Source organism: Littorina saxatilis, linkage group LG3 (genome assembly GCF_037325665.1).
Source record: "Littorina saxatilis isolate snail1 linkage group LG3, US_GU_Lsax_2.0, whole genome shotgun sequence".
Taxonomy (NCBI): domain Eukaryota; kingdom Metazoa; phylum Mollusca; class Gastropoda; order Littorinimorpha; family Littorinidae; genus Littorina; species Littorina saxatilis.
In genome coordinates, this window is record NC_090247.1 from 42,360,544 (window position 1) to 42,377,164 (window position 16,621).

The 16,621-nt window shown below is 42.1% G+C and overlaps 1 long non-coding RNA gene across 1 annotated transcript; it reads right to left on the reverse strand.

Annotated features, from left to right (window-relative positions):
• Positions 1-2,636: 2,636 nt before the first annotated feature.
• LOC138960940 (uncharacterized) lies at positions 2,637-2,917 on the reverse strand. The gene is made up of 2 exons (XR_011454100.1): positions 2,827-2,917; positions 2,637-2,725 (listed from the first exon to the last, which is right to left on the reverse strand). It is a non-coding gene; the product is annotated as an uncharacterized lncRNA (long non-coding RNA).
• Between the last annotated feature and the right edge of the window lie 13,704 nt (positions 2,918-16,621).

Consider the following 16,621-nt stretch of genomic DNA (forward strand, 5'->3'; position numbering starts at 1 on the left):
GTGATTTCTAAAAACAATGTTTTCCTCGGTGAAATAGTACAGATTCGTGTGTACATAGCATTTGAATTTCGCTGTCAAGCACATCATTCAGCAAACTTCTGATGAAAAACGGAAAAACAAACTAACTCACAAACAAAACAAGAAAAGAAAAACGAAAAGCAAACAGATTTGAAATATAATTAAATGGATTATTTAATCAAATAAAAAAAATACTTGCGGTGATGGGTTTCAAAAACAAATGAAATACTTTACAGCTTAATAATGAATTCAGAAACAAACAAAAGAACTACATGTCGTTTTTTCGTAGTTGTCGTTGTCACATAATTATATATTCTTTAGGCTATATAAACGGCTGTGGCTGTTGACAGGCGCAGTAATCTAGTGGTTAAGACGTCGGCCTTCCTCGTGGACATTTCGGGGTCATCTTGGACACCCGGCCAGTACTGAAACTGGCCTTGGCACGGAACGATCCAAGGGGGGCAATCTCAGTCATCTCAAAGAGGGAAATCCAAACGCAATCCGCTTTGTTCGATTTTATGGGCTTGGACGATAGAGAAAAATAAGAAAAGCAAAAGCTGGAGTCCAGTCTGGACGACAATGCTATCAAGAACGCAGAATTGATTTTTTCTGAGTGTTTTTTTAGCCGTAAGCGCCATGTTTATCGGTCTCCAACCGGCCTCAAAGACAAAGGAAAACTGACGGTGCTGGGTAATTGAAATCAAATAATGAACACTGACAGCATGCACAGCCGTAACCAACACCTTTTGCTCACAAGACATGTCAAATAAAGTGAAAAATAGCAACGACTTACCATTGTGCACTCCCGTGTCGAGCTAAAACTTAAGTTGCGGCACAATTTCGCTTCTCGCACATCTGGCTTGTTGACATGCATCAACGAAGGGGCCTCACTCTGGAAGAGTTTCCTGCTCCGATAAACATGGCGCTTACGGCAAAAAACAAACAAACAAAAAACGCAGAAAAAAATCAATTCTGCGTTCTTGATAGCATTTTCGTCCAGACTGGACTCCAGCTTTTGCTTTTCTTATTTTTCTCTATCGTCCAAGCCCATAAAATCGAACAAAGCGGATTGCGTTTGGATTTCCCTCTTTGAGATGACTGAGATTGCCCCCCTTGGATCGTTCCGTGCCAAGGCCAGTTTCAGTACTGAGAGAGAGAGAGAGAGAGAGAGAGAGAGAGAGAGAGAGAGAGAGAGAGAGAGAGAGAGAGAGAGAGCTAGATAGAGAGAGAGAGAGAGCTAGATAGAGAGAGAGAGAGAAAGAGAGAGAGAGAGAGAGAGAGAGAGAGAGAGAGGGGAGGGAGAGGAGGGAGGGAGAGGGAGAGGGCGAGAGAGACAATGACAATGACAATTTTTTTATTTTTTTTACGAGGGTAGTGGCATAAGCAAACAGGTGCTTTTTTACATCCAGCCCTGGATTTATTATTATTATACTTGTATCACCCAAACTAAGAGGGAAACCAAACTCGACGACACCCTGGAGGAACTGTGGAGGGCAATTGCCTCCATCAAGGAGACTACTGTCATCAACTGACAAGAGAGAGAGAGAGAGAGAGAGAGAGAGAGAGAGAGAGAGAGAGAGAGAGAGAGAGAGAGAGAGAGAGAGAGAGAGAGAGAGAGAGAGAGAGAGAGAGATAAGAGGGAAACCAAATTCGACGACACCCTGGAGGAAATGTGGAGGGCAATTGCCTCCATCAAGAAGACTAGTGTCATCAACTGACAAGATGCAAACGAGGGGTAAAAAGACATTATTTGTATGTAGTAATTACGCTAATGTACTGAGTCAACATTTTTCTGTCAAAGCCTGACCGGTACAAGGCCAGACATCCGCGAGCAGACCTTGTCGTATAGCTTTGATCCAGGGATGAAAAACGAGTTTTAAGTTAATTAACTTTGATTCTGATATTGATAGACAGGGCCGCTTAACTAGTAGAAGGATCAAAGAATGTGAACAAACGAAAAGAAAGAAAGAAAAAAACTTGACTAAATGTAAAAAGAAAGAAAGAAAGAAAGAAAGAACAAGTCGCGTAAGGCGAAATTACTACATTTAGTCAAGCTGTGGAACTCACAGAATGAAAATGAACGCACTGCATTTTTTCACAATGACCGTAGTCCGCCGCTTGTGCAAAACGGAGTGAAACTGACGAGCCTGTTCAGCGCGGTAGTGGTTTCGCTGTGCTGCATAGCACGCTTTTCTGTACCTCTCTTCGTTTTAACTTTCTGAGCGTGTTTTTAATCCAAACATATCATATCTATATGTTTTTGGAATCAGGAACCGACAAGGAACAAGATGAAATTATTTTTAAATCGATTGCGGAAATTTAATTTTGATCATAATTTTTATATTTTTAATTTTCAGAGCTTGTTTTTAATTCAAATATAACATCTATATATATATATACGACTAGTGTCTGTCTGTCTGTCTGTCTGTCTGTCTGTCTGTTCGCGATGCACGGCCAAAGTTCTCGGTGGATCTTTTTTAAATTTGGACACCGTATTCAGCTACACCCCGGACACAACCTCATCGATGAGATATTTCACGTGCTCTCAGCGCGCAGCGCTGTGCGCGCTGAACGGATTTTTTGTTTTGTTTTGTTTTTTTGTCGGGATCCACTACCAGTAACTCTTCCTTATCTTCTCCAGTGTTTTCAGCCGCGATTATCTCCCTTCCTCCGTGTGGCGTCAATCCATATTCCCGTTACTACGTTACTGTTTTTAGAAGGTCACTGCACGTTACTATTTTTAGAAGGTCTCCAGTGTTTTGCGCGTTTATCTCCTTTCCTTCGTGCGCCGGCAAAGCCGGCGTACACCCGGCAAAGCCGGGTCCCAGGCGCAGCCTGATATTCGGCTCTACTTCTTCCCGGCGAAGCCGGTACCCGGCGAAGCGGGTAATCATCTAGTATTTATATGTTTTTGGAATCAGGAAATAATGTAAAATAAGATGAACGTAAATTTGGATCGTTTTATATAAAATAAAAAAAATTATTACAATTTTCTGATTTTTAATGACCAAAGTCATTAATTAATTTTTAAGCCACCAAGCTGAAATGCAATACCGAAGTCCGGCCTTCGTCGAAGATTGCTTTACAAACATGTCAATCAATTTGATTGAAAAATGAGGGTGTGACAGTGCCGCCTCAACTTTTACAAAAAGCCGGATATGACGTCATCAAAAGTATTTATCGAAAAAAAGAAAAAAACCTCCGGGGATATCATTCCCAGGAACTCTCATGTAAAATTTCATAAAGATCGGTCCAGTAGTTTGGTCTGAATCGCTCTACACACACACACGCACAGACAGACAGACACACACACATACACCACGACCCTCGTCTCGATTCCCCCTCTATGTTAAAACATTTAGTCAAAACTTGACTAAATGTAAATAAGGAAAGAAAGAAAGACAGACAGACAGACAGACAGACAGACAGACAGACAGACAGAAAGAAGGAAAGAAAGAAAGACAGATAAAAAGAAAGAAAGAAAGACAGACAGAACAAAACTTTTAAAAAAAATCGAAAAAAAAGAAAGAAAGAACATTAAAATAAAGGTATTTAAACACGATCTCTTCAAACGAATTAGAGACATTGAACCTCTCCACCTCAAACTGACGTTACAATGTTCTGTCACGAACCGCTACGCAAGTCTTACGCCATTTACTTTCAAGCACCCATTGGCATTGAATTGATCTCCTTGTTTTCCTTTTCTTTCTTTCTATCTGTGTGTGTGTGTGTGTGTGGGGGGGGGGGGGTGAGTTTCTCTTCTGTTTTTAATGCTACCCTGGAACGTACTTCTGTAAGTCTGCTTAGAAACAGGACATCCTCTAAAATAAGCATAATTTAACAGGTATCATCTTACCTGGCAATTGTTTTGTATAAACCAGATTCCAGTTCATTGTGCACAGACACAACCGAGTAAAACCTTTGAAAGTCATTGTTCTCATTCCAGTCACAGTTTTATCATTTCAAGAAACTGCTGTGAATTGAAATCAACGAAAACGCCTTTGCATTACATAATGTCTTTTTATAGAAATGAGTTCATTACGTTGTCAACTGATATTGTTTTCACTACCTATTTTATTCATGTTTTTATTACTTAGTTAGTGAAAGAATTTTTTGTAATGTATGTTTGATGGTGTATGCTTTTAATTAAGCGTTGTTGACTATGAATGTAGATGTAAATGCTTGTTTAACTGTGTTTTAATTTTAAATGTGTCAAGCGCAAAGAGCATAATTGTAAAGTTATGATATTGCGCTACATAAATGCTCATTTATTATTATTTAAGTTATTGAGACATCCCAGTGCACTAAGGAATTTATAGAGCAAATCGAGAAAATTCATTATTGAACGAAGCGCATAGCGCTGAGTTCAATAATTATTTTCGAGATTTGCTCTATAAATCCCTTAGTGCACTGGGATTGTTTCAATAACGATATTGTCAGTACCGCCAGAGAAAAAAAGAAGATTCAAAACGCACATTTTGCAACGCGCATTTGGATAGGCGTAACTGTGTGGTCAGGTTTGTGTCACTGGATCTACTTTTGTGTGGGCTGTCTCAAGTGTGTCGTGCTTTCGTCACACACAAACTCTTGTTTTAATTTCTGTTGGTAAATTCCAGTGTAGCGTTAAGCTAAAAAGTGATGATCTTTCAAAGAGACCTCATTTAAACTCGGAGAAAGGACTGTGCTCTTAGTTATTTGCGATTCGAAACCTTCATCGAGCTTCGACAGATTGACTGTGCAGAGTTTTGCCCCTTGCCAAGGTCGACGGAAAGCACATTTTCAAAATAAATGTGGCATGTTTCTCGTGTGGTATCTTCACTCATCGGTGAGTCTGGTACTAAATATGAACCGTAAGAATGCTCTGAACCCTACATGTATTATATGCCCATCGTTTTATCGTTCACATTTGCCCAACATGTTAATTTGCTGAGCGGGATTTATGTCGTCTGCTAGGCTATGGGTATGGCAATCAAACCAGTGCACTGAGTCTCATTTCAAAAACAAAAATTGCTCGTCACGTTGCACTGAGTCTGCACGCATGAGGCAGGCTGGTAATAAGTCTTATATATATGGTAAGAACGTTCTAAACCCTACACGTTTTCGATTCCGATTGTTCTTGCCTTGAAATAATAATTCGGAAAACATTCATTTACTGAACAGATGCAGTCGTATTTCAGTGTAGTCTGCTACGTGCTGATCTAGCTGCTACGTTATCGGAATAACACTTGTGTTTTCTGTTAGCTGCTGGGAATTGTATACTAACTCATCATTTGGTAATGTAGATAATAAGCTACATGCCACAAACATGGCATAATTATGAGAGGAATCTTCGCAAGTCGAAACTGAAAAATTAGACACAGCGGGTTCTATTTTTAGATCAGTGGCAACTGTGGCACAGGCACATGCAATCTGTCAGAAAAAAACACTTCTGCTTTAATTGAGAAGCAGGAAATTTATGGTCATAATCATTGGTATTGTGGAGAATATAAGCTACATGTCATTAATTAATTCTGAGGATGAGAGTACACTGTCGCTTAGGCAAAGGGCGGAAGAATACGCTCTGTGGAAAAGTTAGCGCACTCCAAGAGTGCGCTAACAGTTTTAGCGCATCGCCATTAGCCAATCAACTGGTTCACATCAGTCATGTGACACCAGTACTTACTGACAATTATTATTATTATTATTATTATATCACCGCCCTTCAGTAAATGTGCACAAATTAGTGTTGTAAAAAGATTTAAGTGATTTCAGCTGATATAACGTTCTTATAACTTTAGCGGTTTCCTGTGACTCACAGACTTTCTGGCTTGAGTTTTAGCGTTTCAGTGTATGGAGATGTCTCTCTCTTTCTGTCTCTGTCTCTCTCTCTATCTCTCTCTCTGTCTCTCTCTCTCCCTGTCCCAGTATGTCTGTCTGTCTGTCTGTCTGCCCGCCTGTCTGTCTGCCTCTCTCTCTCTCTCTGTCCCTGTCTGTCTGTCTGTCTGTCTGTCTGTCTGTCTCTCTCTCTCTCTCTCTCTCTCTCTCTCTCTTTTATACTGTTAACTTGTACCTTCATAGAGGCAGAATGGACGAGAGACAAATGGAGCGGACTTCACGTGCATGACCAGGTCGCAGTGTGTCAGCGGAGGAATTCCATCAGTCAATGACTTGCGTGTAGCCGTTGTCCCTTGTTCTTGTTTGCCTAATGAGTATTGTCAATGTCATCAAATTACGACTTGCCGGCTTCGATGGGGATGACTTGTGTGTTCTGTCTTCGCTTCGTTGATGTCTTTGTGGCTTTTTGTCTCCACTGTGAGTGTTTTGTTGTTGTTGTGTTTTTTGTTTTTTAGGGTTGGGATGTAATGACGGCTGAAAGAACATACCGTTGAGACTTTCCTTTAAAAAACAAACAAAAAGGAACAACAACAAAATCTGCAGTTGACATGCTTTTATGGATTGAAATTGTTATTTGCATTCTCTCATACTTTTACTGTATGAGACACTGAGACAAAAAAGTGTAACCGATTGTTTAAGAAATTGTTTAGACACCTGACTGTGCTCATGGATTCCCTCTTTACTGGCTTCTTTAACGCCGCGAATAGTGCGTCCATGAGTCCCTTTTTCTTTCGCTATAAATTGTTATTTCTCTGCACTGGTATTTGTTCGCATTCGTTGTATTGAATCCATTGGAGCTTCCCGAGTTTTCCTTCAAAACGCGGTGATAAAAATCACATCAACGGCGTTTAGTCCTGTCGTCAGTCCAACCCCCCCCCCCCTCCCGCTACCCTCCCTATTCCCCTTCCCCTTTTCTCCCTTTTAAACTGTCCACCTGTCCAAACCCATCCCTCTGCCCTCTGTTCACTCTCTTACGTAACACTGGACTCTCCCCCGCCCCCTCCCCCTGTATCCGTTTATGAAAAGAATGGACTGGTCAGTTGGGGTGGAAAGATCTGACTCCCTTGACAGACATGGCCGACACCCTTAGGCCCTTTCGGACACTCATTTGACAACACCCCGTCTCTGTTCCAACTGATTCGGAACCGAAATCGTCTCTTTATCTCCGCTCTATGCCCCTTTCCTTGCCTCTCCCACCTTCTCTCTTTCCCTTTGCCTCTGTCTTCCGTTCGCCGACTTTGATGTTGGGAGGTCAAGGGGGCAGCGAGAGTTGAAATTGCACCACCGTGCAAAAGGGACAAGCTCTGTGGATGAGATGATTATTCTGGACAGACAACAGAAGTCCCGCTTGTCTTGTGTTCGCTGACCGCACGAAATTCGATACGGGACATGAGATTAGTTGATTCTTCAAATTTGTAAAAATGAAAGCACAGGCCCTCGGTTAAAAAAAACCAAAAAAACACGTCCTTAGGACGAACATGTACAATTGCAAGACTAATGTGTATAATTATTATTTAAGTTATTTCGCACGAATGCACAATGCAACAGGGCATCTGATACATGAAGGATTTTATTTAGTGTGGCTCCCCCGAAAGTGGTGTATGGCTGACTAAATGGCGGGGGCTACCCGGCCAAAAACCCTCTCGTGCAAACAAAACCACGTGTGAACGTGGGAGTTTCAGTCCATGAGCGCAGAAGAAGAAGAAGTTTTGGGGGGCTATGAAGTCAGCACGGAAAGATCGAACCAGAGAAAGAGAAGGCGTAACCCTTCCAACTCATTAGGACCACGCGGGCGGATCAGTCTTCGCGTTGCCTTGTCGGACAAACGACGGGCGCGTGTCACACCTTTTTAATGAATAGGATCAGAGACACCGAGACAAACCCTTAGTTTCCTCTCTGCTTTCGTCACCAAACACGTGATTGTCGAATGAGATCAGAACGAGACTGAATGAGATCAGATCGAGGCAGAATGAGGTCAGAACGAGACTTCAAAAGCCGGCAGCGGCTCCGTTATCATGTTAAAGACAGCGACTGGTCTAATGGAAGGAAATGTGATCAAGGGTTTGGTGCTGAAAGAGTTTAAATTTGGTCCTTGAAATGGGATGGGTGTTGCATGTTTACACTAATTTAACACCTGTATTGGGTAGGATGAAGAGGTGCCGACAGACATCAAGAACAGAGGCGGGCGGAATCTTAGGGTTAACACTGGTGGTTCTTTGTTTTGAAATCAATTAACAACCACTAAGTTAATTCCGTTATCTAGCGTATCAGAAAGGCCAAACACGGAGCATTGTTTGAGTGGAATTTGGCGCCTGTTAGATCTTAAACTGAACTGGTGGTTCTTTGCTGCGAAATCAGTCAACAACAAAGTTATTCCGACACCTAGACTATCAGTCGGAAAAATCAAGCACTGAGTACTGTTCTTGGTCTGTTCTGTTAGAAGTGGCGCTTATTTGAAATGATCTGAACGCTGCTCTAGAACATTCTGGTGAAACAGTGAACAGAAATTCAGAAAATGGAGACTGTCTGAAATTGTCAAATAACTCAACTGTTGTAATCACCAAATAAATCGAATCTATTGCACGAACGAGTTACTACGGACTGCGATGTTCATTTACACACACAAAAATCAAGAAATCACACCTGATGTGCCTTGATGAACTTTCTGTATCTCCTTTCTCAATACTGCTCATCAAATGAAGACCGGAGTGAAAGTTTTCACCATTAAAACGGCCTCCCTGCATCATCTAGAGTTATCGACTCTACTTATTAGCGGAGTCAAACACGTTAATCCCTGTCAAGATGCCCCCGTTCCGTCAAATTGATAATCTTTAATCCCCGTGTTGTGAGATGCGCACGTTTGACAGCTTGGTTGATCCAAACTCACGTAACAGACACAGTTTGAGGGGGAGGGGGGAGGGGGGTTGCTGTCGCTGCTGCGATAAGTTAGGTTGCAAGTCTTGTTTAGAGGGTTCAAAGAGTTGAGTATGCTCCTTGAGGGTAAGGTTCTGTCATTCTCTGTTTCTGTCTCTCCCTCTGATGACTTACTGTTCTGTCTCTGTCTTTCTCTGTCTGTCTGTCTGTCTGTCTGTCTGTCTGTCTGTCTGTCTGTCTGTCTGTCTGTCTGTCTGTCTCTCTCTCTCTCTCTCTCTCTCTCTCTCACACAAATATGTTCTTTATTATATGTATTATGTGGAATTTATGTTGCGATTTTCCATCATCATCATCATCATCATCATCATCATCATCATCATCATCATCATCAACAACAACAACATCTTCATCATCATCATTTACACCATATAATCATTATTAGCTTTAGTGTAAACGTTGGTATCGTGTGAATTTTACCGTCGATCACTTTACATGTGTAACCTCAATTAACATGTTGCATGTTTCGCTTTCGATTTGTATGTTGCTTACTTTGTCATTTTGTTGTTTATGTTTATTTGCTTGTTTGCTTACTTGTCGATTGTTTGCTGGTTCGTTCGTTTACTTTGTTTATTTGTCATGTTGCTTTACTTGTTTATCATTTATTAGACATTTGTATTAGAAGTAAGGACCGGTTGTAAGAAAAGGCGTCGCCTTAAACCTCTATCCTTGAAAAATAAAGTTCCATCATCATCATCATCATCACCTCTCTCTCTCTCTCTCTCTCTCTCTCTCTCTCTCTCTCTCTCTCTCTCTCTCTCTCTCTCTCTCTCTCTCTCTCTCTCTCTCTCTCTCTCTCTCTCTCGGGAGTCTTCTTCTTCTTCTTCGTTCATGGGCTTAGACTCCCACGTTCACTCATGTTTTTAGCACGAGTGGATTTTTACGTGTATGACCGTTTTTTTTACCCCGCCATTCAGGCAGCCATACGCCGATTTCGGGGGAGGCATGCTGGGTATTTTTGTGTTTCTATAACCCACCGAACTCTGACATGGATTTTAGGATCTTTTCCGTGCGCACTTGGTCTCGTGCTTGCGTGTACACACGAAGGGGCTTAAGTCACAAGCAGGTCTGCACATAAGTTGACCTGGGAGATCGGAAAAATCTCCACTCTTAACCCACCAGGCGGCAGCGACCGGGATTCCAACTCACGACCTCCCGATTAGGAGGCCGACGTCTTACCACCACGCCACTGCGCCCGTCAGGCCGGGAGTGCTTTGTGAGAGAGATAGTGTATACGAGATACTCTCGTTCTCCGCGTGTAGGCCAATTCACGAGTACTTTACTTTGTTTGTTTGCTTAACGCCCAGCCGACCACGAAGGGCCATATCAGGGCGGTGCTGCTTTGACATATAACGTGCGCCACACACAAGACAGAAGTCGCAGCACAGGCTTCATGTCTCACCCAGTCACATTATTCTGACACCGGACCAACCAGTCTTAGCACTAACCCCATAATGCCAGACGCCAGGCGGAGCAGCCACTAGATTGCCAATTTTAAAGTCTTAGGTATGACCCGGCCGGGGTTCGAACCCACGGCCTCCCGATCACGGATCGGACGCCTTACCACTAGGCCAATCGTGCCGGTGGTAAGTATTTTACTGTAAAGAATGATTAATGAAAAGCTATGTACATTGTTTCCCTTTGTTTTCTAAGCACAACAAATCCATAAGTAAGCCGGTTTGCAGCTTTCCAAATGCCTGAAGTAACTCTCACGAATATTCAGCTCTGAAATTCCTTATTTGTCCCCGTGGATGCTGACCCTCGGATGTTAAACAAGGATTAATTGAACTGTTGATGCGTGCTCCCCTCAAGATTGCCAGGATGGGCCAAAGCAGCGAATAACACATGGGCGGGAAAGTCACAGACTATTAATCGTTGTTTGGATTTACCACGCTGGGTGGCTTTCTGATTTTGTGATGCGGTTTGCATTAAGTCTCGCATCAGATCTCGCGCTCAACGAGACGAGATTACGAGAGAAAGTGTCCGCTGTCTTATCTTAATGACCGTGTTGTTTTTGGATTCACAGGGAACTGACACAGACCTCGAGTGGGTTTATAGTTTGCAGTTTTCTAGGAAAATCTGGTTAGTGTACGAGGTATGATCCAAACAAAATTATCAAACCCCGATTATACAAGGCCACTGATCATAAAAGGTAATATATCATTTGAAACGCCAAACACTTAACTGGTATACCTCCAAAAGATAACGTCATTTGGTTACTACGTCATAAATGACGAGGTTTTAAAATATGTCATTTTTGGGTTGTGCCTCAAAACGGGATCTTTTGTCAAGCACCATGAAAATCTTCACTTCTTTGAAGAGTGTAGCTGGGTAATGGTACAACGAAAATGTCTATAAAGCTGAAGAATCATGTGTTACATGAATCAAAGCTGTTCCATATTCGACAATCTGACAAAAGAAAAGGGAAATTGAAACTGGGGAAAAGGGGAATAACTCTGACAAGCCAAAAAGACTTCCGAAGAGCGCTTTAAAGGCCTACTAAAGTGCAAAATTTTTATTCGCCGAAAACATGTGTAATAGCAATCTGGTAAATGTTCCGAAGACCATTTTGTAAAATTTTGCGTGGCTGATTTTTTATTGAATAAAAACCGATTCCGCGCACCTGTCCATTCTGCGAGAGACACCCCCGGTGCCAGTGACGTCATGAGTGTAACACGGCCTTCAAGAGCAACATGGCCGACGGTGTTAGTAGCGCTGCCACTGCGAGTACGTATGTTTGAAAAGAGATTCCATCTTCGAAGCGGAGAAGATATGGCTTCGCCTGTGCTGTCGCTGAGTGCAGCAACAATCATGGTAAGGGTCATACCATGCACAGGTTTCCTGATGATGCCGACACTCAGAGGCAGTGGGTCAAGTTTGTGCAAACTTGCAGAGCGGATTTTGGTCCGAAGTTTGGGACACCAAATCAAAATTCGAGAATATGCAGTTTGCATTTTAACTCTGACTGCGAGGGTGATGATATTGATGATGAAAATTATGATAATGATGATTATGATAATGATGATGATCGAATGAATGGAGCAAAAGAGAGCGATAACTAGAAACATGAACATCAGCATGTACAACAACAACAACAACAACAACAACAGTCTGCGTGTGAGTGTGTGTGAGTGTTTGTTTGTGTATACATACGTGAGTGTTTGTGTGTGTGTGTGTGTGTGCCTGGTGTGTGTGTGTGTGTGTGTGTGCCCGGTGTGTCAGTGTGTGTGTGTGCCCGGTGTGTCACTGTGTGTCAGTGTGTGTGTGTGTGTGTGCCCAGTGTGTCAGTGTGTGTGTGCAGTGTGTGTGTGCACGGTGAGTCAGTGTGTGTGTGTGTGTGTGTGTGTGTGTTTGTGTTACTGTTTGTGTGTGCGTCTGTGTTTGAGGTTTGAGTGAGTCAGTGTTTGTGTCTGTCAGCTGTGTGTGTGTGTGCGTGTGTGTCAGTGTACGCGCGCACGTTCGCACTCGTGCGGGTATGTGTCAATATTCGCAAATAGTGTACACACACACACACACACACACACACACACACACACACACACACACACACACACACACACACACACATTTTCGTATCGACGTATTTGAGAGAATATTTCTCAGTGAGAATGAATGACTAAATGATCTAAGGGACCAGAACATCAAAATCGCCAATAATGGAGTTACGCAGTAATTCCACGACGACATCATGCATGTAGTATTTGGGCCAGTAGGGTTCCGGTCAATAGAGTTTCGAACGTGTTGGAACCTCGATCTCTTCTAGTAAAGCCTCGTGCAATCTATTACGTCAAAGCAAAGAAACGTCACTCTGAAAGTGTGGCGTGACGTGTTAGTTCTAAAGATTTATCGAGGGTAATTAGCCAGCGCAATTTTTGTTTCTATAATGACGTTTGTCTCGGTGACTTTGGCATCATAAAGCAGTGGAAAAACAGGTCCCTGCCAGACTTGCTTGACATGACCTCATTTACATGATATACACACGTGTGATTTTAACTATTATTATCTCACGGGTGTCTCTCTGACGTATGTAGGATAAATACTAGATCTATACGAATATTGCATGACCATACCGGGCACACACACCACACACACACACCACGGCACACACACACACACACACACACACTGACACACCGGGCACACACACACACACACACACACACACACACACACACACACACACAAACACTCACGTATACACTAACAAACACACACACTCACACGCAGACTGTTGTTGTTGTTGTTGTTGTTGTTGTTGTTGTTGTACATGCTGATGTTCATTTTTCTAGTTATCGCTCTCTTTTGCTCCATTCATTCGAGTATCCCCATCATCACCATCACTGATTATCATCCTCATCATCATCATCATCATCATCATCATCATCATCATCATCATCATCATCATCATTATCATAATTTTCATCATCATTAGGCCCAAAAAAATAATAGGTGTGGTTACGGTAACATAGCCAAAAAAATTAGGGTAGGAAGGTAGGCAATCACTTTTTTTTTTAAACTTTTTTTCCTAATGTGTACAAAATAAACCTACTTGACAGGGAAATAAGTGTGCGACTCGGGCGCTTTCGCTTTCATTGCGTTTTCTGCACTCGTTTCATCATCATCGCTAGATCTTCCAAAATGCATCATAACTCCCGTTTCTTTTTTTCTGTGACTTAAGACTCGGTGTAAAGGCAGATGATGTCCTGAAGATACTAGATATATATAAGAATATTAAACAACCGTACTTTAATTTATGGTCGTGCCTGCGGTTCTAAAAACAATGCGAACATGGTTGGACGCAGAAATTTGATGCTTGCACTTTCGCTCGCTAGCTCTTCGAAAATGCATCATAACTTCCTTATTTTTTTATTTCTGTGACTTAAAACTCGGTACAAAGTATGATAATATTGTGAAGATTCTAGATATATAAAAATATTACATGAACATTCTTTATTTTGAGGTTGAGCCTGCGTTCTTAGATCAATGCGAACATGGTCGGACGCTGAACCACGATGCTTTCACTTTCGCTCGATAGATCGTCGCAAAATACATCATAACTCCCTAATTTTTTTATTTCTGTGACTTAAAACTTGGTATAACTTGGTTCGAACTGGTATGGCTCTATGCCTATCGCTCCAGAATACGGTAGTTCCGATGTTTCCAACTCCGATTCAAAGTCACTGCTTTCGCACGAAAGCTGCAATTCAGACTCATCCGCGTTCGACATCATGGTAGCCATACACCACGCATGACGTCACTGGCAGGGGAGAGAAGCAGTAGCAAAAAATTGTCTATTGCTTCCCTTCTCGCTGATTACAGGTGAGATTGAGCACTTTCTCAGGCCGACTACGGGTGATCGGAGCGGAAGAAATTGTTTTGTTTAATATATTTGGTATCCTGATATGCAGCTCTTTCCATATAAGCAATAAAAATGTTGCACTTTAGTAGGCCTTTAAACGATAATAATGTAGCTGCTGTGTCAACATTTAATAAGAACTTTCTTTCTTTCTTCTTTATTTATTTGGTGTTTAACGTCGTTTTCAACCACGAAGGTTATATCGCGACGGGGAAAGGGGGGAGATGGGATAGAGCCACTTGTCAATTGTTTCTTGTTCACAAAAGCACTAATCAAAAATTTGCTCCAGGGGCTTGCAACGTAGTACAATGTATTACCTTACTGGGAGAATGCAAGTTTCCAGTACAAAGGACTTAACATTTCTTACATACTGCTTGACTAAAACCTTTACAAAAATTGACTATATTCTATACAAGAAACACTTAACAAGGGTAAAAAAAAACAGAATCCGTTAGTCGCCTCTTACGACATGCTGGGGAGCATCGGGTAAATTCTTCCCCCTAACCCGCGGGGGTATTTAAGAACTAAGATTAAAAAGTGTACACGCGGGTATAAAGAGCAAAACTTCAACTTTCATATGGAACAATCCAGAGAGTTATACTCAATGATCTTCCGTTTCAAAAGCTGGCCGCAAAATTGGTGCCTCATTAGCTGACAGGGGAACGGAAGGAGCATCAGGGTCCTCTCGCACGCGATCTGCTCCACCGTTGTGAACCCAGTAGACCCAAATTTGTTATTACTGTAATCACTGATTATGAGACTTTGGGTTCCTTAAACTTTAGTGCCAGAAAACACAGAAACAAAGGGTGTCTAGACCAAAATGACGAGATGCATCACATTTGTAAGCGAGGTTTTCAAAGCAGAAACTATTCGCTGTATTTTTCAACCATGAAGGTCCCGTTGCTGTCGACATTCTGTCTTCTGACAGCACTGTCATTGTCACATACTATGCAGAAACCGTTTTACCCAAACTTATTCACGAGTTTGGCAGTCAGCGACCAAACCGCGAAACCCAGACTGCCTTTCTCCTTCATGAAAATGTCAGTCTCCACAAAAGAAGGGCCGTAACTCCATTCCTAAACGACCAAATGATCCAATTTTTGCCTCAAACATTCTTCAGATCTGAGTACATCCCTTGAGCTTGCTGAACATACCCTCTTTGAGCATCAGACTTTTTGCAAACAAGTTTCACTGCACCCAGGACCTACAAAAAAGCCGTCAAATCAGAGCTGAAAAGCAACCCCAAAGAAGGCCACCTTAAGGCCACTTCTGATTGGCTTAGACACTTGTGACTCTGAATCGATGTCGGAGGAGAGTAGTTCTAATGACTGCTGTAATTTGGGCCAGATATGCCAAACGGTCTATGCGAAAATCACATTTGATCATTTTGTTTGGATCATACCTCGTAATGATTGATGAAAGTTTGACTTAAGCCACGAGTACTGAGTCGGAATATATGTAATGCTATTGTGCTAAAAAAAGAAATACCACAGTAATATCTTTGGGTGAAAACCATATTTTATTAAAGGCACACACAGCCTCCCGTAAACAATCCGTTTCTAATCACTGAGCTCCCCGAGCCTCTGTATACAGTACAAACATACTTGCATTTGAACGCTCGCCGAACGGGAACATCCTGGCTGCTTTCCGTCGAGAGTGAGACATTTTCAAAGAATTTATTTTCGTGGACTGTCTGATCGGACAATCAGGCGCCTCGTTTTGGCGCTGGAACTAACTTTTAAAATCTAAATAATAAATTCAATCAATCAATATGAGGCTTATATCGCGCGTGTTCCGTGGGTACAGTTCTAAGCGCAGGGATTTTTTTTTTTCAATTTACTGTTTTTCGTCTCATCCGAAAGACTAGCACTTGAACCCACCACCTAGGTTAGGAAAGGGGGGGGGGGGAGAAAATTGCTAACGCCCTGACCCAGGGTCGAACTCGCAACCTCTCGCTTCCGAGCGCAAGTGCGTTACCACTCGGCCACCCAATTGACAGCTTGTAACATAAACATTCTTAAATCATAAAAGATTTATTTTTTCATCAAGACAAGATCAGTACAATTCGAAGTTTTGAAAGTTTTAAAAAAGGTAGCCCGGAAGCAGTTCACGCAAGGTCGTGTCTAAAAGCAGACGATTTTTCTGCATAGCGCTCGCTTTCTTTGAAACCAACCGCCGCCGATAACTTCGTGTGACTCGCAGCCGTTCAATGCGTTTTAGAATCAGAGGTACACAATAACGTGCTATTGCAGATACAGCCAGTCGCATTGAAATCACAAACTGACGTCTAAATTGTGAGAAAAAAAAAGGAAAGTGGATCACACGGGTTCACGATGGCTCAGGGGTTAAATAAACCACACAATCTAGTGTGTGGTTTACGTGAGCTAAATAGCAATTCAAACGAACTGTTTCATTTAATGCTATTAAATGCTATTGCAAGTG